Raw genomic sequence first — 25,714 nt, forward strand, 5'->3', positions numbered from 1 at the left:
GCATTTTTAGCTAAACTTTTTTAGACATGCTACTTAATGAATTTATTTAGCAAGGGCCTGAGTATATATTATTGTCAATACCAGCATTGATTTTTAAGGAATTAAGGAATACTGCTGAGACCTACAATTTGCTTGATATCATATTAAGTACTTTTCGTGTATTTTCTTGTTTAATAAGCAAAACACCCCAGAGGTAGATACCAATACTGTACTTTTGTACACTTGCAAAAACTGGGGCCAAGAAAATGTTAAGTGGTTTGCCTTGGGTCACATGTAAGTAGGAGCAGTCCAGTTCAGTTCCCCATGATTCCGTAGTCTTCATAAGTTTTGGGGGAATACTTTTAGATGGAGAGAACACCTTCACGATAATATCCATTCGCTTATATGTTTTTAAATTGTGTACGAAGTATCTTTTGTTCAAAGTCTAATAAGAAATAAGCATAGCCAAAGAAAAATTTCAAGTTCATGTGCTTCAAGCTAGCAATTCTACCTCTTCCAACCATTTTTAAAGTGGCAATTCTATTCAAATTACAGTAAAACTACAGATAAGAAAATGCCCATGTGCAATAATAAAGGGATGGTTTAAAATTACAGAATGGGATATTCTTCAACTATTAAAATTGAGTATTATAAAGACTAATAGACTCAAAATGCTGACTATACAACAGAAAATAAGAAAAAGAACATTGCTGTATAAGCTGGCTGACAGCATAATAAAAAAAAATGAATAGGGAGTAAAACTAAAAATCTATAACGAAATGTGTATTAAGATTATGGGTGTGTTAAGATTATGGGTATATTTCCTTTTTGTTTCAGTAGTTTCTAAAAATGTGTTATGTTAATTTTGTAATGGAAAACATTTAAAAAAGAGATCCACTATCAAATCAGATTCTTTATTCTAAATGGTGGTCATTTTAAATTATGATAATGAGTGTTTCAGTTAATCATGTATATATTTTTTCTTTCTCAAATAGTTAATTCAGCAAAAAGAACAGTTCTGATGTATCAAAAGATTTTTTAAAAAAACATACTTTGCTAAATCACTGACCAGATTCGTTTGTATAACATATTTTATTTGATCACACATTTCCAAATATGCTTACTACAAAATTATTTTTTTAAAGGAATAAAATTTTAGGAATTTTTATTATGATTTATGCAATTTCTGATTTACGTGGTTTACCGGTGCTTTATGTGTTAATTAACTCACCATCACTAGCACATTGAAATTATATTTTAGACCACTAATTGAAAAAAGTTGTCAATTTCTGCACTTAGTCATGCAGCTATAAATTTCATTGTCTCCTTCATGAGATTAAGGAGTGTCCAATTATGACAATGATTTTAATCCATGAATTCATGAGGCATTTCCTAAGCTTTCCTTAGTTTCTACTAAATTGCATAATAAACTAGATTGTAAAGGCAAGCCACATCATGAAGAAAAATAATTATCGCCTTGTCTTGAGAATGGAAACATTTTCGTATAAAAGCTCCTTATGATGGGAAGTGGGGAGGGCCTGCTGTGAATCCTTGGCCTGCAAAGTCAGGCCCCCAGATAAGTGCCCTGAAAGTTAATAGGGCAGGCAACAGAGAACAGACAGGTCTTTGTGAAGAAAAGGGGCTGTCAAAATTCCATCTTTGTCGTAAATAATTTTTTTAAGAATGTTTAATTCTATCTTTAAATGCTTGCAACTTCTGATATTAATTCCTGTCTAAAACAACACCTACACGAAAGCCTTTAAGCTAGAGTTACTTATTTAAATTAAGCACTTAGACTATGCAAGAAACTATTTTATTATTCAAACTGGAAAAATAAATTCTATTCTTGACTTCCCAGGGTTAGATGAGCTCTTTCTATTTGTCCACCTATCTATCTATCTATCTATCTATCTATCTGTCTAGTTGCTGTTTTACTTCTGAGTGTTCTCTTACTTTCCCCATTTATATATTGGGGGAAAAAAGCATATTCCTTCTTTAAATACCAAAAAGGCATAATATTTTGTGTAATGGGAATTATTTATCATCAACCCTCAAGCTACTAATTTCTTTAAAAAAAGAACTGAAAAAAATGTTTACATTAAGTCATTTGCTCAGCTGCAAATGCCAAAACAAGGATTCAAATGTATTTCAATTGTTTCATCTCATAGTCCTTACAATACTCATAGAAAGAGGTGCTGTCTTTTGAGAATGGTTTTGTGGGAAAAACAATCTTGCTTTGCCATTCTGAGGTTTGACTATTAGCATAAATATTGCTATGAAAAAAATTAATAGAAGCTGAATGCTTTATAAACATAGTGGATGGATTTATCATTCTATTCAGCAATGATCGTTTATACTACCCCACTGCTGATTTAAAATGCAATGGTTGAGATGTAGGCAAAGACAAAATTGAGTTATATCAAGGTGCTGTGTGTCACTGTGCTGGCCAGTGTATCTAATGTAATTTGTCTGTTACAGTGTTTGTGAAATGTTCCATCTGGCACAATATGCCTCTAAGACAGAAGGTGTTGGCATATTAAGGATGCAAGCATCTCACATATGACTATTTACCCATTTATTATTTCAGCAGAAAGGAAGACAACCTTTAGAAAACAGTGAAGAGATTAGCAAACACAGACATTTGATTCAGATATCAATTTGAGGACTGCTGCATTCACAATACATCAAGATATTTCAAAGGGGATTTTGTTTTGAAGCTAAAAACAAATAAATCCCAGAGATTTTTGTTCTTTTTGTGCATGGAAATTATACTTTTTACTTTGCTTGGCTGGTTTTCATTTTAAGAGAAAGGGATTTTTAATTTTTTTTAAATCTTTATTTTTGAGAGAGAGAGAGACAGAGTGTGAGCAGGGGAGGAACAGAGAGAGGGAGGCACAGATCAGGCTCCAGGCTCTGGGTTGTCAGCACAAGAGCCCGACACGGAGCTCCAACTCATGAACCGCAAGTTCATGACCTGAGCCAAAGTCAGAAGCTTAACCAACGGAGCCACCCAGGTGCCCCAGAGAGAAAGGGATTTTTTCAAAGAAAACTTGTAATGTCACCACAAGGCATGATATGTTAACAGGGCAAATTTTCAGGCAAAGGCGAAGAAAGAAAAACACTCCATTACACATCTAGCTCTTTCATTAAAAACGAAAGAATCACTTGATGGCCGTTGATTACATTTCATGGATCTTTTAACAAATTGCAGTGAATGCTATCTTACCATGCATCACTGCTGCCAATTAACTTGGCACTTTTTAAAAATAATAAGTTTCAGAATGGGAATATATACAACTGAAAGGAGGGGACGCCGACATTCGATTGAAGGAGAGAAGAATGGGGTGTGCTATTTTACATACTGGGAATAACAGATGTGTTGAAACTAAAAGGACATTCACATCCTCTATCATATTGACTTGTAACGATCAATATTTGAGAGAAAATTATGTAGGAGATACCCAACCTGGCACTTCACACCCATCACCTCATTTAATCCTCAACACAAGTCTTATGAAGATGCTGTTATTATCCCATTTTGTCTATGAGGAAATCGAAGTTAAAATAAGTTAAGCAATTACTCAAGCTTGGCTTTACCCCAAGGACGATCTGACTCCAAATCCTGTGTCCTTTCCATGGAGATTCCCTGACCTGGAATATTCCAGAGAGAAGTCCCCCTATGGGAGTATTGTGATAATGCACAATTAAAATTACGCTAAATCCCATTAGAAGCTCTATGGTTGCCTTTCACGGTTTATTCCATTTTCCTTCCCTTACGTGAGATTTGGAGAATTCATCAAACACAAATCTGGCTGAAATGCAGCCCAGCAGACCTACACTTCCTGCACTTCTTTTCTGTCTGAACCTCAATGCCTCTGCACCTGGAGGTTGCACTTCTGTGTCTTTTTATAACATAAAACAAAACATTTTCCATATTGACTTCCTTTTCCTCTCTGCCAAAGTGCTATTCCTTTTAAACATTTCCATTGTTGACAAAACCCCCTTCTGACAAGAAAGTTGGCCTTCTCCCTCCTTTTGGATGTTTCATGTCTTTTTTACTATCAACTCCTGCCATTTCTGACCCAGTGCATTTCACAGAAAAGTAGCTGCTTTTTCAGACCTACACTAAAAGGGAAACACTTTTAATTTCAGATATTTTTGTTAAGTGCCTTCTTTTCCTTGTAGGTCCTTCCTTGACATCAATCATCCTCCTGTCTGTAACACACCAGGTCTCACTCTATAAGAACAGTAAGAAAAATACCTTACACAATCAGAACCATACTCCTTACCTTACCATACTATTGGTAAGAACCATACTATTGCCTTAATCTACTTCTCTGAAATAATAGTTTCAACTGCCTCTCAAATCAAATGAAAATTCCATGACATGGCCTTTCAGTTTCTTCACAAATTGATAAATTAACCCCACCATTCTATATTGGCTATATTAATATCTCCACGTATAAATTGTTTGATCTTCTGCAAGATAAACCCTACCTGCCTCTTCCTGAACAATATGTATATATTGATGTATACATACACATATACCTATGTACCATGGTATATAGATGCGTGTATATGTTTTACATTATTATGTAATAATCTTTCTAATGTAGGTATTCATGGTGTGGAAATCCTTATTACTGTCAACCTCAGTGTTAATATTAGCTAAAAATTATTAGTTTTACCTTCTACTGAATTTTATGTAGGTTGAGTCAGAATGTACATTGTTTTATATCTGACTTCTTTCTCTTAATGCTTTTGAGATACACTCATTACATACATCATTTGTTCATTTCATTTATGGCTGAGGAGTGGTCCATTGTGTGAATATAGCACAATTTCTTTATTCATTCATCTGTTGATGGATATTTGGATTTTTCCAGTTATTTTAGATTATTAAAAACCTTTGTGGACATAGGTTTTTCTCACTGAATTAAAAAAAATGACTGGAAAAGTTACTTTGCTCTTTGACTTTCTTCCCACCAGGAACTCAGGTTTAACCTCTCCTTATTAAGCTATCTTCTTCTGCTACATTTCAATTACCATGAGGAAAAGGATTATATCCTTTTATCCAGCACATGACACATGTAATATCTTCCAGTAAGTGTTAGATGAATTAAACATTGTCAGACTGCTGTTTAAGATAGTTTCTCCAAGAATCCTGTTTTGATACACAAAACCAACCTCTTAGCACTCATGAACATCCTTCTATATTCTGTCCTTTCTGTGACTTTTGTCTGAGGTTCTCTGGGTTTGTATGTTTCTCTTGACCTTCTTAGATATCCTGGTTTCTATTTCTTTTGTGACTCTCAGGGACAGCCACATGGCCATTGCCCTCTAAATATGGGTGGCTGGTTCATCAGCCTAATCCCGAAATGTAACACACACACACACACACACACGCACGCACATGCAGACCAGAAACTCTAGGGTGAAGACTGACCTCAGGGAAGAAATCTGGAATAACTGTTCATCCAGATTCATCTCTTTGTGAAATTATCTCCCTAAAGGAAAAGGATAAAATATGAGGGAGCAGGGAAAAGTTCAAGCAGGATCTGCATTGCCAGTGCAAAGTCAACGTAGGGCCCGAACCCACAAACCATGAGGTCGTGACCTGAGACAAAATCAAGAATTGGACACTTAACTGACTGAGCCACCAGGCACCCCAGAACACACAAATAGTTCTTAAATTTTAGTGTGCAAAAGTACCTGGAGATGTGTGGGAAATTCATATTCCCAAGGCTTACATTCAAGTATTCTAAGTAGGGACAGTAATCACATTTTAAATAAACGTACCAGGTGACTCAGAGACAGATGTGTAAACTTTTGCTGCCCAAAGTGCGGTCCTTGGACCAGCAGCATCAGCATCATCTGCAAGCCTTATTAGAAATGTAGTATCTTGGGGTCCTCCCTAAACCTTCATCATCAGAATGGACATTGTAAGAAAATTCCCAGATGATTCCAGTGCTTCAGGTACACAGCACACTGTGAGAAATGCTGGCTATACAAACCAAGTAGGGATGGTGGTCCCTCTGACTGTTGGTTATTTTTCCCTAGAAGATTCTAATTATATGGTAGCAAAATATAATAACAGAAACAGACAACATTTAGCGTTTGTTAAGCACTCGCCGTGTGCCAACCCCACTCTGTATGGTTCCCGTGATGCTTTTATTTCAGTTCTGATAACTGGGAAGTTTTGCAGGCTATAAGAGAGAGCACACCCTTGGGGGACTAGACAGTCCTGGGTTTGAATCTCGATGTTTTTTTTACCTGCTAAGAACATAACCTTGGCATGCTTTATAATGTTTCTAATTATTAGCATGGCTCCTTTAGAAATAATGCTCCACTGCAGCTTTTGGTGAGAAGTAAAAGACCCCCGAGTGACGTAGAGCATGTTAAGTAGTTGGTTCTCTCATTTCTGGACCTAAATAAAATGTACATACACTCCCCATTTCCCTGGCCTCCATGCAGTGCCGATCTGTCATAATTCTATTTGTTCTTTTAATAATTCACTTCAAATTTAAATATGTTTATTTTCATCACAGTGCATTTTTTCACATGTTCGGGGTGCATTTTTTCTCTCATTCAGTCAAAGAACATTCGACCATTCTGTCCTGCGTTTAGAGTATTAAAAAGAATGAGAGATAACTTGACAAAATAATTCTGAGATCACAATTCCACAGTGACCTGTAATAATATTATATAGCACTAACTCAGCCATTGTTCCAAATAAATATTGTGTACCTTCCAAACTAGACGGAGGCAGATACGGAGTCTCTTTTCATTAGTCAACTTGCTGCAACAAGTCATAAGTGTGAAAGGTAGCAACAGGACTGTACTCATATCTTTAGGATATGAAAGTTATTAAGAACCTGAATCTGAATCAACGCGTAAAGAACCATGTAAATAATTAAATTATTTGCTAATATGACTCTGAAATTTCCATGACCACCTGCCCTCCTTCTTGCAGGAAACCAAGTTATATTTCTTACAATCTGGGGCTCTGTTCGTACATCTGTTGTTGAAACTATTTATCTCACTTAAGACAGAGACCGTAACTTACGTGTTTTTCTGCAGCAAGTAACACTCTACCTGGTCTAGAAAAAGTCCTCAAGAGGTATTTGTTGAACTGAACTAACCACAGGAAGACAAGATATAGGAATTGAGATTTCCTGACTCAAAAAAAGAAAAATGCAGTATTGAAATATATGATTCCTCTCTATCACAGCTTTATGACATATAGAAATAGTTTAACTATTAATATTGAACGATTATTCTTCATTTCTACTAAGGATAAAATGGTTTTACTGTTACCCATAGAAGAATTTTCATGAATTAAATAAGCACCTTCTGACCAAAACATGTGAGACAATAGAACACATCCACTAGAGAGATCAGAGAACCTTGTTTCAGAGTTAAAACAAAAATAAAAACACATATATACATATGTGTGTACACACACATATATAAAGGTAGTTTAGGCAGAGTGTAATATTTTCTGGAGAACGATGAAATGAGTGATTTCTCTTAAAATGATACTAAAATACATATTGAAATAATTTGGAAAATTAAATATATAAAATTATTTGTGCCCCCCTACACCCCAATCATAGACCACCAGAGACAGCCACTGGACCAAGTTCTGTCTTCATAGTGTTTAATTACACACTGTGAAATCTCAAATTCTATTCATGGCCCAATCCCTTCTTCTCTTTATTACTATCTTGTCTTAATCATGATATGATCCCTGCCATTATCTGCGACATATGGTATTGGTTTGTTGTAAATTTGAAACTCAAAAATGTCATTTACAATGGCATAAGAAAAATGAAAGCTTGTAAGAGTGAACGTAACAAAATATATGTGAGACCATTAGCTAAAATTTGCATAATTTTCCTGAGATATTTAAAAGTAATGTTTTACAGTAGACAAACCCAATATAGTAAAATTGTCAATTTTTTTTCAAATTGATCTATAGATTTGATAAAATTGCAAAGCAAACTCTCACTAGTATATTTCAAAGAATTTGACAAACTTATTCTAGATTTATGGGATAGAAAAGAACTAAGAAAAGTCAAGACACTGATGAAGAAGAATCATCAGGTAAGATTTTTAAAAGTAATTAAAACAGTGTGGTATTGGCACAGAATTGATCAAAGGGACAGAGAGGAACCAGAAACAGACTCAAACATGGAAACCTATTTTATGATGTGGCTAGTAATGAAAATCAGTGAGAAAATGTTAAAATATTCAAAGCATAGTGCTGGAACAATTTTTTTTTTTTAGTTGAAGTGTAGTTGACATAGAATATTGTATTAGTTTCAGGCATACAACAAAGTGATTCAACGTTTATACACACAACAAAGTGGTCACCACAATAAATCTAGCTACAATCGAACACCATACAAAACGGTTTGACTATTATTAACCGTAGTCTCTATGCTGTACATTGCATCCATGTCTTACTTATTTTATAACTGGAATTTTACACCTTTTAACCCCCTTATCCTATTTCGCCTCCCTCTCCTGGCAACTACCAGATTGCTGTCTATTATCTATGCATCTGTTTCTGTTTTGTTTTATTTCTTTTGCCTTTTAAATTCTACATATAAGTGAAATTGTATGGTATTATTAATAACAAATTTGTTACAAAATTGTTATAAATTAAAAGCACTGTATTACTTGTATGGAAGAAAAATTAAAATATATTCCTAATACTATATGCAAAAAATAATTTCAGCTTAATCAAAGACAAACTTAAAAAGGCAAATTTTTTAAACCTTTAGAATAAAATATAGGATAATTGTTGTTCAACTCTGAATGTTATAGGACTTACTAAACAATATATGAAAAGGCATAGAGGACACAAAGAGAAATATTGAGAAAATTGATGATAATAAAATTATGAATGTCTGCTCATTAGAGTACAGTATTTAAAGAATATAAAGAAAACTCATTTAATGGGAGAAGACATTTGCAACATATTAACTGACAAAATTTATAATCACTACAAATCAGTAGGAACGTGTAGAAATAATTTCTTTCAATGTGTATAAGACTTGAACAAGCTCTTTAGAAAAGAACAAATACAAGTTACCATTAAATATCTGGAAAGATGTGTGACCTCATTGGTAATTAGAACAATACAGGAAAATCCACAATAAATGACCATGTCACAGACGCAAAATTAGCAAAAGCTAAAAATTCTGGAATAATTAGTGTCGGCGAGCCTGTAGAGCAATGGGAAGTCCTATATCTTATCGATTGAAAATTTGCTCAATTTCTAGTCCAGCATCTGTCAAAAAGAAGCTATTCCACAGAGACACCAGGAGATATGTATAAGAATCTGTAACATTGCTGCTCATAACAAGAGGAAGAAAAAACACCTAGAAATCGTTCCACAGTAAAATGGATATAGAAAGCATGGGATAGTCACAAAGAGAATACCATAATGAAACTCAATCATAGGCAGCTACTTTATCAGCAAAAAAATAAAAAACAGTTGTTATAGAGGATAATGCCATTATTCTATTTATGTAAAGTTTAAAAAAATGGAACTAGGGAATTTATTCAAAGATGCATATATGTGCAGAAAACTATTAAGAGTGAATCATTAGCACAACACTCAGAAAACGGAACCCTGTTGATGGGAGAGGTAGAGGGCAAGACTGGGAAATGACTCAGATTTTCACTGGCGTTGGTAATGGTCTAATGCATGGAGGATAGTTTGATGTCTATTCTTGGTAGTATATCCATTGTATACACTCTCGTGAGACATATTGCACATTTTTAAAATTCCTTTTTAAAAATGCACAGAAGTCAGATGCTATTTGGATGCAAAAATCCCCTGGCAACTATTGGAGTCGTTTAGGGAAGAGATGGTGTCCTGTCTCGGTAGAGACAGAAAAGAATCATTGACTAGAGAGATTTGTAAAGTGCATTCCTTTCAATTAACAGTATTTGTTGGGTCCACAATTTAACATTGTGATCGAATGAAACAAGTTTTCAAACTTGATTCCTAGTTTGGGGCGCCTGGGTGGCTCAGTTGTTTGAGTGACCCACGTCAGCTCAGACCATGATCTCACGGTTCATGGGTTCGAGCTCCATGATTCGGATCCTTTGACCCCTTCTCTCTCTGCCCCTATCCCACTCATGTGTGCTGTCTCTCAAAAATAAAAAGACATTTAAAAAAAAAAGAATTATTGCTAGTTTATTCCTTGTCCAACTTAGTGGATGTCAGAACCATTTGTAGGAAAAGGAAACACTAAAGTTGGTTTAGGAAAGGATTTTTTACTCTTATAGCTCAGATAACTTGGACTAAATATATATTTCACTCAGTGAAAGTTTGCTAAAGAAATGAGATTAAAGTTTTGGAGGCAATGTGATCTCATCTAGCTGGAACTTCCAATCTTAATAATTTTATTATCTTGAAATACTTTTGTATGCAGTCCACAGGGTGTGCTTGTTTGCCTGTGCGCCCAGACATATGCTTGATGGTTGTGCCACTTACCGCTGTATTTCCTCTCAGTAACAAATCCACTCTTTGTTGCCCTGCTTTGTGATACTATAGCTGGACCCTGGAAACATTTCTTCTTTGCAGCTGGAACAAGATTAAGCTTTGTAAGTTGATGGCACTGGAGGAACACTACAGGAGGAAGTGACTTCTTTTCTTCTAGTGTACTTTTCCCCTGCTCTTGCAGCCCTTGGCGGACATGCAGAACACTCATTTACACTCCCCTGCAAATGAATTTCAGTGGTTGCCCAGAGGGTAGTTTCCCAGAGTATTGTGGTGGTGCCCCTAGAAGCAGCTTTTCAGTGGTTCTCACCAGCACGGTACTTGGTACTTTCCTGCCTTCCAGCCCTATCTGGCAGCATCCCAGCAAATTTCTCTGCCATTAGGGCCGCTAAAGCTACCTTTTTACAACGAAGTCTGAATCGCAACCTTTGTAGGGGATAGGGAACATCTTCTAATGTGTTCCTTCTTTAGGTACTCTGTCTTATCCCTAGAGGTAGTGGCTGCTTCCAAAATGCCCTATTCTGGAATTCTTTAGCATCTTATTTATTCCTTTGCCGTTAATCTGTTGTTATTTAATAATTCTTTCTATTAAATTAACCCTATTCAATTTATTGTATGATCTCTATTTCCTGGCTGAAGCCCGACTGATAGAAAGATCAAGACTCTTCTGCTGATGAGTGCCCTACAAAATTTTTCAAGAACTACCTGACCTATCTCCACTTCTGTATTCTAATCTCCCCTAGTCAAAGGCTACCTTAGAATTCTGTTTGAACAGTATCTGTTTTCTTTTACCTTTAGGTGAACAGGTTTTGCACCTGTTACACAAAGACTGTAACTCTTTGTTCTGACCTTTGGTGGAAGGGAAATTACCTTTGAAGAGTCACTCAGAAGGCAGAATAATCCACAGTTTTCACTGAATCTGCTTTTAGATCAGAAAGCTACATGTTCTCTTTGAACAGTGAAAATAAATAGAAAAAGATAAATTTTAAAAAGCCAATATGTTTCGACAAATGATATATTCGTGTGCCATGGAGAATAAATGACTTCAATAATCATAAAAGAATGCTGCTGGAATCACAATATTTTTTTTCCAAATCAGACTTTATTCTATGAGATAAGTAAACTACGCATCATCCATTCACTTTTGCCTTCATTAGCCTCTGAGTTTCTGCTCACTGAAAATGAAAGCCCCCCCCACCCCCACTCTCTTTTACCTACATGATTAATGACACTTGCTAATCACCTGTCTCTTTCTGCATAGTTCACTGCAAGTGTGAGAAATATTGTCAGAAACTAAATGAACCTTTTGGAGTTGACGGATTTCTCCCAATTTTTATGATTTTACCCAGCATCTGAATGGCAATTTATTTTAAAGTAAAAGAAGAAAACTCTCTCCAAGATTCTGATTTCTGATCCCTACTAAAGCAGAAAATGCACAACCTAAATAAAGTTGTTTCCAGAATTTACCTGATAAAACTTTTGCCTTTGTAAGGCCTTGTCAAAATACATTTAAAAGGCAATTTAATTGTTTCTTTTATTCTTATTGTTCCATGTGCTGATTGAGCCGAATGTGAATAAGCTGTATTTTATCCAACTGACTCCCCTTCCAAACTTATTGTACCGTTCAAACCACAGATGGAATTTGTGGACAGATATACAATTTTATTTATTTTTTTAAATGTTTGTTTATTTTGGAGAGGGAGAGGGAGAGACAAAGAGCACGCAAGTAGGGAAGGAGCAGAGAGAGACGGAGAATCCAAAGCAGGCTCTAGGCTCTGAGTTGTCAGCACAGAGCCCGACGTAGGGCTCAAACTCGCAAACCATGAGATCATGACCTGAGCCGAAGTTGGACACTTAACTGACTTAGCCACCCAGGCGCCTCAACAAATATAAAATTTTAAATCTGACACATGTTATTTGTAAACAGAATGAGATTCAGGGTATCATTCAACTTTGTGAGTATGTCTAATCTGGAAGGTTAAACATAGTTTAAAAACATGAAAAGAACATGAACCTCCTTTCCACTTGCTGGATGGGATGCTGTCTGATTCATGAACACTTTAATAAAGCCAATTAGATATGTAAAAAATTTAGCAGAACGCATGCTTATTAACATAATTATGGGTATTTCATTTATATTTTACACTTATGTGCATAAATAGTACTTGTAAAAAGAGAAGCACATATGAAGTATATTTTTATTAACGATTCTTAACACAGTAAAAAAAAAAAAAGGCAAATCATTGGAATTCACATATGTCGAACATTGGAGTTGAAAGTAAATTGAAATCTCAGACCCGTGGTGGTTTTGGAGTCTAATTTCTGATGAATTGTGGGTTTTTTCTTTGTTTTGATTTGTTTTCTTTTGTTCTGTTTTATCCAAGACAGAGAGTTCCTTTTCATTAGAGGAGAACTGGTTTCATGGCAGCATGGTATTTAGAAAAGTCTGGGTCTTCAAGACTAGAGAATCTGAGTTCAAATCTTGTGCTTGCCCTACAACTTTGGACCAGTTAGGTTAGCCCGTTGGGCCTCAGTATCTCTCTCCATCTATAAAAGAGAGAGAATAATATTCAACGTAGAATTATTGGAAGGACTGAATTAGGTGATGCAACTAAACTACAGAGTACAACTCCAAACACAAAATATGTAACTTGCCTTCTCTACTATGGCCCCAGCATTCACAGAACTACAATCTGAAAACTCCAAAACATCATAGAAAGGTCCGGAGGCCTAGGCCAAGTCCATCTAGGGAAGGTTCACCACTGTGAGATTTTAATCATACCCAACTGTCTATCAGTAGTTAGTAGTGAATTCTTGATCTCCATGTATCTATGAGCTCTGACATACTCAGAAGGTATTGATGAAATGGATGAAAACATAGATCACTTTTAAATCTCGCATATTTCCCTAGTACTATTGAAATACAGTAAACACGGGAAGAACCACAGGTTGATGAATTTTCAGACACTGAGCACACTCGTATAACCATCACAAGGATCAGGAACAAATATTGTGAAAATTCCAGAAGGCCCCATTTGTGTCCCTTCCAGTCACCACCTCTTACCCTCATTCCACGGACAACCCTTATCCTGGATTTTAATGTCAGACATTAGTGTGGAGAACATGTTGAGTTTTAAGTCACTTTTCTACTGTTTAATCATTGATAATCTTTTTTTATTATTTTTTAATGTGTATTTTTAAGAGACAGAGCACAAGTGGTGGGGGAGGGGCAGAAAGAGAGGGAGACACAAAATCTAAAGCAGGCTCCAGGCTCTGAGCTGTCAGCACAGAGCCCAATGCGGGACTCGAACTCCCAAACCATGAGATCATGACCTGAGCCAAAGTCGGATGCTTAACCGACTGGGCACCCCAGGTGCCCCTCATTGATAATCTTTATTCAACAAATGTCTGTTCAGTAGCTCTTAATGGCCCACGAATTATACTGCCAATATATGATAGTGAATGAAATAAAACTTACTTCCTGCCCTCATGGAGCTTATTATCTAGTAAGAACTAGGAAAAAAAAAACTCTAATAATACGCACTTGGTGAGCCAAAATCCAAATTTATTCCCTAGGAGAAACATACCTGCAAATTACTAGTGATTTACAATTCCAGCAGTTAATCAGGTTTCGCACAAATGACTTGGCATTAAGGAATCATCTCTCTAAATTCTATTCAGGATTCTATACTGAACTTAAAGGCTTCATGAACAATCAATAAGGGATTTTATTTTTTATTTATTTTTAATTTTAAAAATGCTTATTTATTTTGAGAGAGAGAGAGAGAGAGAGAGCACCCATGTGCTTGAGTGGGGGAAGCAGAGAAAGAGCAAGAGAGAATCCCAAGCAAGCTCCATGCTGTCAGAGCAGAGTCTGATGTAGGGCTGGGTCTTATGAGCTGTGAAATCATGACCTGAGCTGAAATCAGGAGTCACATGCTTAACCAACTGAGCTACCCAAGTGCCCCAAGAAGGGATTTTAGTAAAATTATAAATGTGCCAAGAGAAGGGAGGGAAATGTAGGATTAACTCGTGTTTCTCTAGCTCATGATATCCAGTTACGGTCTGTAGAGTATTAGCTCCATCAGAAATTGATCAGCTTTGAAAATGGCCGGTTACACAAAGGTGTTTTATTTTAGATAAATATGATATTTCTTTAGCCTTTAATATGTTAATGTTATTTCTGATCATCCAAGATTTTATAATACGTAACATTTTCCAAACATAATCACAGAACAACTTTTCTTAATAAACCATCTTCTTGAACAAGTTGCTAGGAGGAAGATGTTGTAGCATAATGGTTAGTAAAGGGTATTCGTGTCTGACAGTTCTTCATTCAAATATCTCGTATGGGGCCAAGGACTTGACATATCTGAGCTATTGTGATCTCATCTGTAAGATATAATTAATTGTATATACTACATAGAATGGTTAACAAAATCAAATTAGGCATCATATATAATGTATTTTGTATGTTCCTCATTGCAAAGGACACACATTTGTGTGTGTGCGTGTGCGTGTGTGTGTGTGTGTGTGCATGTGCGTGTATAAAAATAAACAGCCAACACATAGCTATGAAGATAGAACCTCCATTATATATAAAGGAACTATATTAACCCAGAAATCAGCAAAACTGCTTGAATGGCATAATTTGAGAAACACAGGACCAGGCCGTACATTTCCCTACTCTATTTTATTTATTTTATTTCACACCTCTTCTCTCCCTTGGTTTTCATATCCTTGCCCCAAGATGTGTCGTCTGTGACTCTATTCCTCTCTCTAGACAGCTACCAAAAAGGCCCTGTTCTTTCATTCTTAACTAGAAATTAAGGTGCTCATTTATCAATAAAATATTTACTGAGACTTTCTTAAAGAATGACTCTAACTCAAGGATATATTTAATTGAAAAGACAATACTTGAAGATAAAAAGAATCTTAAAGATCCAACATAATGAATCTCTAATGAGGAGAAGATAGGATGTCATTTGGGGGACTGAGCGGTCTTTTTATCTTCCGCACAGACCTATTGGCTAAGATTATAAACATAGGCTTCCGCAAATGTGCAATTCTTATATACCTTTTTAAGCGAAATCCCTGGCACAGTTCAAGAATGTGGTTTTGAGCAAAATCCCACTTTGTCCCCGACACGTATTTTCACTAGTAGGCACATCAATTTTTACCATCCTTGCTCTTACCCCCTCATACACGATTCAAATCCCAGTACTCTCAAGAGAGTGACTATATCCACTTTTAGCACAGCATCTCTGACAGGTGGGTACCACCTAATCTAAACATTAACTTTCTATTCTCTTTTGAGCAGGGTATTTGTTTAAAATGTCACACCCTCATAAAAATGTCTAATTTTTATGAGAAACAATGTTTATTCCAAAATGACAGCATATACTTGAATAGGCTCAAATTATACCAGTCTTGTAGACTTTATGAATTTTAAATTACATGATATGATACAATACAATGTATAGACGTTTCCCTGTGTTTGGTTTTCTTTTTTTTTTTCTAGTTTAATATTCTTTTATTATGATTGCATGATAACATCAAATGTTGAAGTGTTACTTATTGGAAATGGCAGATAATCATAAGGGAAGCTGTGGGAGTTGTTAAAATTCCTGAATATGAATAATAATGCTTCCTATTTATAAAGGACCTTTCTTCTCAGAAACCTAAATTGCTTTAATGGTGTTATTCTACGATATATATGTCTCTCTCTGCAGTAAGTAGGGGGCAATACTACCTATTCATTTGTTGAATTAGGCTATAGAAGGGAGACCGATTCAGTGCCCTGAAATTCAAGAGCGAGTAACACACATGATATTAGAATTCAGGCGTCTGAATTGACTCTCACCCTTTTGCTGAGTTGAGTGTACCTTATTTCATTCATTGATGGTTAAACTTTAACTCTATTATTGCATCTAGAGATGGCATGTTCACCAAAAAAGGTGTTCTTATTTTTAATGCCACATATAATATTGTAATAACAGAATACAATTTTGCTTTTCTTTTTTTAATGCTGATTTATTGATTTTGAGAGAGAGAGAGAGAGGGAGACTGAGCATGAGGAGGGGAGAGGCAGAGAGAGAGAGAGGGAGAGAGAGAGAATCCTAAGCAGACTCCATGCTCAGTACAGAACTGGATGCGGGCTCAGTCTCACAACTGTGAGATCATGACCTGAGCTGAAATTGAGAGTAAGAGCTTAACTGACTGAGCTACCCGGGCCCCAATTTTGCTTTTCAATGTAATTTTTTTCTTGAGTCTTCAGACTACAGAGACAATAAAACACTGATATAAAAATACCATGTGTTTCTTTTTTGAAAGAGCACTTGTATGACATTCTTGTGTGACAGATAAAGGAACAAAGTCTCTTTGGGTGGTAAAAATAAGCGAGTGACATTATTTCAGAGGAAACAATATGGAATCATTCTAAAGAAGTGCAATCTCAGTAAGGTTGAAAATGGAAGAATATTCAGAGGGTTTTATTCTATTACATTGTGACACATTTAGTAGAGATGTTTTTCGTGGGGGCACTGGTACATGTTTAACAACAGTCTCTGGAGTGGAGAAAAAGTCGTGATTTGCAGCGTTTGTCAGTGTCTGTGTTGCAAAGATTCCCATCATGGCCAATTTCATGTTGCCAAGGAGTCACTGAACAAGAATTGAAGGAGATACACAGGCCAGCATGGCCTGACACTTGCACATTATTGGCTGTTGTATGCCATGCCATATATCTATTTCTATTTGTGGCGGCCACCACTATGCACTTAGAAGACCTTTGACTACAAGGATGGCGGTTAATCAGCAGCCATGCTCCAGAACCATCATATTTGAGCAGAGGACATACCTCTTAGGATGACACCCAGCCAGTGGCAAGATGGCAGGGATGCTAAGGCAAGCCTATTCCTGGAAGACTTGAAATGCCTCTAAGGACAGACTTTGACTCACATACTTCACCATGGCTTTGCCAAACCTTTTCTTAAGCCCCTTGGCCATATGAGTCACTTCTGCCTTATCCCTGAGTCCTGTCTCCCTCATTTAAGGACAGACCTGCATTGAGTTCTCATGGCTTTCCCAGTCTTTCCCATTTTCTTTCATAGGTATTTCCCCTAATAAAATCCCTGCATGCTTAATTCCATCTTCTTGTCTGCCTCTTGAGGGATCTGGACTAACATTCCATTTCAGGAGTACCACTATGTAACAAGAACTATTGTTATCTCATCCATATTACTTGGACCAATTTGAGGCTGTCTGCAACTGTAGTGAAAACTTCTCATGAGCACTTACAACTCCCTAATACAAGCACTCCTCCTATGCTTAAGCAACCCGGTAGAAGCTGGACATATAGGAGAGTTAATATCTCCCAAGTATGACTGTCAACCAATGAAAGCATTAATGTAGTGGATAAATGCTCGTTTTCTTGCCTCCCTGAGACATTCTAAATTATGTTTCAGAAGGTCACATATATTTCATGCAGAAAGTTGCCAATTTACCCTTTCTTTCTTGGCAATCTTCCCTTCCCTGCTCCCTCTCCAATATAGCTTCTTGGGCTCACCTTCCAAATAAACTACCTGTATCCAAATCCATGTCTCTGGTTTTGCATTTGTGAAAATCCTCCCCAGCATCTATAGTCTCCTGATTTGTTCATTTTGGCCACTCTGACTGGCGTGAGGTGATATCTGAGTGTGGTTTTGATTTGTATTTCCCTGATGAGGAGCGACATTGAGCATCTTTTCATGTGCCTGTTGGTCATCCGGATGTCTTCTTTAGAGAAGTGTCTATTCATGAATTTCAAGATTTTTAAAAAGCTATGTGGACAAAATAAATACACCTTGTGTATACAGAAGTGGCCCTTGAATTTGTGATCAGTGATTAGAGATTTTGGACAAAGATCCTAGTGGATTTAAACATGTAAAATGCAAAAATAAATGCCACTTCTTCGATGCCATCTACTTTCAACAATAGCTTCTTGATCTTTCCATGTCCTCTTTTTTATACCCTTAAGAGAATTCCAGAGCTTGTGGCCTATCAAATTCAATAAGGGAATAGGTGAGTGAGTCACCAGGGCATCAAGTGCCTCATATGGCTTATATATGTGAAGGAATTAAGAGAAAAAGAGGGTTTTATTCTCCTTTCTCAGACACGAAGCTTCTGATGTTTAAAGACAGAGGCAAGTTGGGGGAATTCTTGTTCCAAAATAAAATGTTGCTAACTTACAAAGAAACTGCTGAAGACCAAATTTTCTTATGCTAACCTGAAATGCATTCAACTTTACCTTGCTTTCAAATTGCATTTGCTGTATCTGTTTTTTTGTTTGTTTGTTTGTTTGTTTTTTGTTTTTTGTTTTTTTGGTACTATATTATTTTTTAAATGATTTCCTTGCTGGTAAATTGTAGCCCTTCTATGGTCACTTCAAATTGTTGCTGCAGCAAACTTTTCTCCAGTGTTCACTTATCCCTCTTTTCTTAACTCCTTATCCTTTATAAGACTTAGCTCGAATATGATCATCTCAGTGAAAATTTGCTTCCGTGAACATATAGGCAGAGTTAAGAATGCTAGGTATTTAAAGACACTTGCATAAATCATTATCCTTGACAATATTGACATTGTATGATTATTATTGGTTTCATTGTCTATCCCTCTATATGGGAATCCAGTGGAGGACTGGGCCACATGTACTTTTAATTCCACTGTCTAGCTTAGTGCCTGGGGTATCCTGAGGGACTAACACATATTTCATGAGTAGATGCAAGTTCCTGACCTAACCTCTCTTTCTTCTTTCCATTACATCTTCCCATCTTCTTCTGCTCCTCATGCCAGCAAGGCTTATGATGAAAAAATACAATTGGCATCACAAGACCTATTTCATTATACCTCATGGATCCTGGAATTTCCTTCTCCACTTCCTTCTTAAATCCTGAATGGAACTGTAAGAAGAATATAAGAAAGCAAAAAAAACACAGAGGAGGCATTGACTATGCAAATTTGCCAATAACTAGGGATTCGTACTCACTTATCATTGGAGGAGTGATATTATACCTCATTTTAGCCTCGCAGAAACCCTTAGAGGTAAGGAGGGTAAACACTATGATTGCAAATTAGAGAATGCTAATGAATGAGGATACTGAAGTATAGAATGAGTGTGACCTAGTATGTTCTATTCATTCCTTTCCCACCTTTAGGAAAATAAATAGGGGACTATTTTTTCCCCTCAAGTCCCCTTTGAATGACAGACTCTACACTGCCTTCTTGTTTGTTTTTGGGGGTTTTGTTGTTGTTGCTTGGGTTTTGGTTTTTACTTTTTTTACTATTGTCTCTATTAGCTGGCTTCACTGAAAGTCAAATCCAGTGACAACTCAGCCAGAATAAATGAGTAACGTGCTAAGTAATGTTACGCAGATTCTTCTGTGAAAGGAATTCAAGACAGCCTTGACATCCATCTATCAAGCATGGTTAGTACTAATAAAATCAGGCCTCCCACAGTGCAGGTGGATGGGCTGGCTGACCTTGTATCTCAAATGATTCATGGTAATTTGTGGTTCCTCATGATAATTAGAAGTCCTGCAGGAGGAAAAAACTAAATAACTCCCTCCAACTGATGCACGTTGTCAAGAAACAGACCTTATATACCTGTATTTCTCTGTGCCCCTCTAATCAAGTGTCTTGAGCATCTCATTTTAGAAGGTGGCAAAGTGCATAAGATAGAAGCTAGGAAGAAACTGGAGATGGCTTAAATTTCATATCTGCCCTTGAATCTTCATGTGGAAGCACCCACACTTGACCATCAGCAGAGTTGAGGCCAAGACATATAACCTCAAGGTACTTCTCTCCTTGCTGGGCTGCATGGGGAAGAGTAACAAAATTTGAAAAGATGCAATAAATATACTTTTCTCTATTCCTCCCACTAGGTACAACTAAAGATCTTGGATATTATATATATATGAGAAACTAAGGTAGAAGAAAGTGGATTGGTTAGGGGTCTTGAGGCACAAAGATGGATAAGATATTGTGTTTTCTGAGTTTTCTTTTTGCTTAATATATTCCAGACTTGGAACTAAAGAAGATGACAACCCAGAAAAGCCAATGAATAAAATATCCCCAATAAAAGTTGGATTTTACTATCCAAAGAACCAGAAAAAGGACAATGTGGAAAGACAGAAACTTTAGACAATACCTCTCTACCTAATCCAAATACCACAGAAAAAGATTGTGACCCTCACCCCCAGCCACTTAAGATAAGACTGAGTGGGTAGTCTACACTTCCACCTTTGCCAGAATGATTTCAGAGAGGCAAAACTAAAAAGCCAAGAATTTCATCACCACTAGGTGATAATCTCCCCTTGTGGAGTTAAAGACTATGTAGAAAAACTTGGATTTCCAAATATATCTGGCAATAGTAAAGCACAACTTACAGCCCCAGCTTGGGTGGTGTCTGTAGAGGTCTAATGGAGAATCAGGATATTCACCACCAGTGATAACCAATTTTTTTCCATGATGTCAGAAGAGGCCTCATAGGGAAGAATAACAAGACGCTCCTACTTTTCCCAACCAGAAAGGTGTTAATGGAGACTTAGTAGGAGACATGAACACCCATTCAGTAATGACTAAACCTCTTGTCTACCTGAGTGTGGATGGAAGTTGAGTTGGGAAACTTAACATGAATTCTCATCTGGCAATGACAAGGTGGCACATTCCTTCCAACCCCTTCTATACTGTGTCAGAAGAAACAGGCTAAAATTGAAGCTTAACATTCAAAATGTCCAGCTTTTAATAAACAAAAAATACCTCATCATACCAAGAACTAAGAATATCTCAAACTGATTGAGAAAATGACAGGTAATAGATGCCAGTTTCAAGATAACAGAAATGTTAAAATTAGTGCCAAAATTTTAATGTAGTCATTGTAAAAATTCTTAGTTGATAATTTTCAAACACTTGCAACAAATAAATAGAAAGCTTCAGCAAAGAAAGGGAAAATATAAAGAAGAACCAAATGGAAATTTTAAAACTGAAAAATACAAGAACCAAGATAAAAATATCAATGGATGACTAAATGGAGGAACAGAAAGAAAGAAGATTTGTAACAACAGAAAAAAACCAACCTGAACAACAAAGACAAAATAAGGTAAAAACCAAAAATGAACAATCAGGGCACTGTGAGGCTATAACAAAAGTCTAACATTCATGTCATTAAAGTTTAGCAAGTAGAAGAGAAAGAGGAAAAAGTACTTGGAGAAATAAATGATGACTTCCTAAGTTTGGTAAAAGATATGAAACTACAGATTCAGGAATCTTAGTAAACTCCAAACAGTATCAACCCAAAGAATTCCACACACAAATAAATCATAGTCAAACTTAGGAGAACTAAAAACAAAAAATTCTTGAAAGCAGCAAGATAAAAAACACCTTACCTAGATGCAAAAAATTATTTGAATAAGAGTAGCTTTTTGTCAGAAATCATGAAGGCCAGAAGGAAGCAGCACAAGATTTTTCAAGTACTTGAATAAGGAAACTATTCATACAATCCCATATCCAGAGAAATTACTCTTCAATAATGAAAAGGAAATCATAACATTTCAGACAAAGGAAAACGAAGAGAATTTATTGTTGTCAGGACTACCTTAAAAGAATGGCTAGAAGATTGCTTCTTGGCCTTTTGGCCAAGAACAAGTGAAGAATGGCTAGAAGAATTTCCTAAACAGAGTTAAAAAAAAATAAGGAAACTTGCTTGGAACATAAAAAAGAATAAAGTATACACTAAGCAAAAATGTTGGTAATGCAACAGTTTTTCTTTCTCCTATTTTCTAATGATGTTCTTCTTTAAAGTAAAAAATAATAAAAGTATCCTTGCACGTAGTGATTCTAAATGTATATGGAAGAAATATTTAAGGAAAGTATATTGTAAATAGGGAAGGTAAGAGAACATAATGGGTGGTAAAGTTTCTATACTTCATACAGATGGTGGAATGACAATACCCATAGACTGTAATAAATTACGTATCTATAATGTGATGCCCAGAACAACCACTAAAAAACTTTACTTGAAAGAGATACTTTCAAAAAGTATATAGACACTTCTCGGAAGATGGCGGCGTAGGAAGACGCTGGGCTCACCTCATCCTGCTGATCACTTAGATGCCACCCACACCTGCCTAAATAACCCAGAATACTTCCAGAAGACTAGCAGAACAGACTGTCCAGAGCCAAGCCTAGAGGAGAGGTCCATGGAAGAGGGTAGGAAGGGCGGAGAGGGGGTGTGCGCTACATGGACTGGCGGGAGGGAGCCAGGGCAGTGGAGGGGCAGCCAGCCCACCCAGCAAGGCAGAGCCCCTGAGTCTGGCTTGCAAAAGCAGAGGGGCCAGTCGCGGTGAGTTCTGACAGCCAAAGGGACTTAACACCTGGAGTGTTAAAAGTGAACAGCTCTGCTCTCAGAGAGCTGGGAGGGCGAGAGGACACAGGGAGGGAGAGTTGTTCAGCCCTGGAAGACAGAAGTCAGCTCAGCGGGGAACAAAGGCACTCACCAGCGCCATCTCCCTCACTGTCCCCCAGCTGAAATCCCAAAGGGAACCAGTTCCCATCAGGGAACTTGCTTGCACCGGGCAAATGCCCAACGCTGTGCTCCTGTAGATCCATCCCTCCGACTGGTGGGCCTCCCTCCCGGTGCTGCAGGGCCCCTCCAGCAGGAGACCACTGATGGCAAAACCAGCTGAGCCTGCCCCTCCCACCTCTGTGCACCTTGGGGATCCACCCCGGCTAATACACCAGATCCCATCCAAGCAGCACCACAAGCATGGCAGTGTGCAAATAGTCCAGACAGGGGCCATACCACCACAGTGAGTCCTGCCCCTGAGAGAGGGGAAGATAAGGTACAAACCAGTCTGACTGTGGCCCCAGCAGTGGGCTGGGGGCAGACATCGGGTCTGGCTGTGGCCCCGCCCACCAACACAAGTTACTCGGATAGTACAGGGGAAGTGCCCTGCAGTTGGGAGCCACCCCAGGGACTATCCAAAATGACGAAACGGAAGAATTCTCCTCAAAAGAAACTCCAGGAAGTAGCGACAGGTAACGAATTCATTAAAAATGATTTAAGCAACATAATGGAATAAAAATATAGAATAATAGTCATAAAATTAATTACTGGGCTTGAAAAAAAGTATAGAGGACAGGAGGGAATCTATTGCTACAGAGATCAAGGGACTAAGAAACAGGAGGAGCTAAAAAATGCTATAAATGAGGTGCAAAATAGAATGGAGGCGACCACAGCTCGGATTGAAGAGGCAGAGGAGAGAATAGGTGAATTAGAAGATAAAATTATAGAAAAAGAGGAAGCTGAGGAAAAGAGAGATAAAAAAGTCCAGGAGTATGAGGGGACAATTAGAGAACTAAGTGATGCAATCAAACAGAACAATATCCGTATCCTAGGAATTTCAGAAGAAGAAGAGAAAGGGGCTGAAGGTGTACTTGAACGAATCATAGCTGAGAACTTCCCTGATCTGGGGAAGGAAAAAGGCATTGAAATCCAAGAGGCACAGAGAACTCCCTTCAGACATAACTTGAATCGATCTTCTGCACGACATATCATAGTGAAACTGGCAAAATACAAGGCTAAAGAGAAAATTCTGAAAGCATCTAGGGATAAATAGGTCTAACCTACAAAGGGAGACCCATAAGACTAGTGGCAGACCTAGCTACTGAAACTTGGCAGGCCAGAAAGCAATGGCAGGAAATCTTCAATGTGATGAACAGAAAAAATATGCAGTCGAGAATCCTTTACCCAGCCAGTCAGAATAGAAGGAGAGATAAAGGTCTTCCCAAACAAACAAAAACTGAAGGAATTCATCACCACTAAACCAGCCCTACAGGAGATCCTAAGGGGGATTCTGTGAGTGAAATGTTGCAAGGACCACAAAGTACCAGAGACATCACTACAAGCATGAAACCTACAGACATCACAATGACTCTAAACACGTATCTTTCAATAATAACACTGAATGTAAATGTACTAAATGCTCCAACCAAAAGACATAGGGTATCAGAATGGATAAAAAAAGCAAGACCCATCTATTTGCTGTCTACAAGAGACTCATATTAGACCTGAGGACACCTTCAGATTTAAAGTGACAGGATGGAGAACTATCTATCATGCTAATGGAAGTCAAAAGAAAGCTGGAGTAGCCATACTTATGTCAGACAAACTAGACTTTAAATTAAAGGCTGTAACAAGAGATGAAGAAAGGCATTATATAATAATTACAGGGACTATCCATCAGGAAGAGCTAACCATTATAAATGTCTATGTGCAGAATACAGGAGCCCCAAATTTATAAAATAATTACAAACATAAGCAACCTTATTGATAAGAATGTGGTAATTGCAGGGGACTTTAACACTCCACTTACAACAATGGATAGATCATCTAGACACAGGATCAATAAAGAAACAAGGTCCCTGAATGATACATTGGATCAGATGGACTTGACAGATATATTTAGAACTCTGCATCCCAGAGCAACAGAATATACTTTCTCTCGAGTGTATATGGAACATTCTCCAAGATAGATCATATACTGGGTCACAAAACAGGCCTTCATAAGTATAAAAGAATTGAGATCATACCATGCATACTCTCGGATCACAATGCTATGAAGCTTGAAATCAACCACAGGAAAAAGTCTGGAAAACCTCCAAAAGCATGGAGGTTAAAGAACACCCTACTAAAGAATGAATGGGTCAACCAGGCAATTAGAGAAGAAATTAAACAATATATGGAAACAAACGAAAATGAAAATACAACAACCCAAACGCTTTGGGACGCAGCGAAGGCAGTCCTGAGAGGAAAATACATTGCAATCCAGACCTATCTCAAGAAACAAGAAAAATCCCAAATACAAAATCTAACAGCAAACCTAAAGGAAATAGAAGCAGAACAGCAAAGACACCCCAAACCCAGCAGAAGAAGAGAAATAATAAAGATCAGAGCAGAAATAAACAATATAATCTTAAAAAACTGTAGAGCAGATCAATGAAACCAAGAGTTGGTTTTTTGAAAAAAATAAACAAAATTGATAAACCTCTAGCCAGGCTTCTCAAAAAGAAAAGGGAGAGGATCCAGATAGATAACATTATGAATGAAAATGGGAGTTATTACAACCAATCCCTCAGAAATACAAGCAATTATCAGGGAATACTATGAAAAATTATATGCCA

General features: G+C 37.1%; 1 long non-coding RNA gene across 4 annotated transcripts in view; it reads left to right on the forward strand.

The window, feature by feature from the left end:
- The window catches only part of LOC122198626, a 36,334-nt gene extending 15,298 nt beyond the window's left edge, over nucleotides 1-21,036 (forward strand). For 2 of the 4 annotated variants that reach the window (XR_006193065.1, XR_006193066.1), the window contains exons 5-6: nucleotides 19,332-19,576; nucleotides 19,831-19,959. This is a non-coding gene — a long non-coding RNA (uncharacterized LOC122198626). Of the gene's footprint in view, nucleotides 1-19,327; nucleotides 19,577-19,830; nucleotides 19,960-20,553 lie in introns of those variants that run through there. The other 2 variants (XR_006193063.1, XR_006193064.1) reach the window with 2 other exon arrangements.
- The last annotated feature ends 4,678 nt before the right edge of the window (nucleotides 21,037-25,714 follow it).

Source organism: Panthera leo, chromosome C2 (genome assembly GCF_018350215.1).
Source record: "Panthera leo isolate Ple1 chromosome C2, P.leo_Ple1_pat1.1, whole genome shotgun sequence".
In the NCBI taxonomy this organism is placed as follows: Eukaryota; Metazoa; Chordata; class Mammalia; order Carnivora; family Felidae; genus Panthera; species Panthera leo.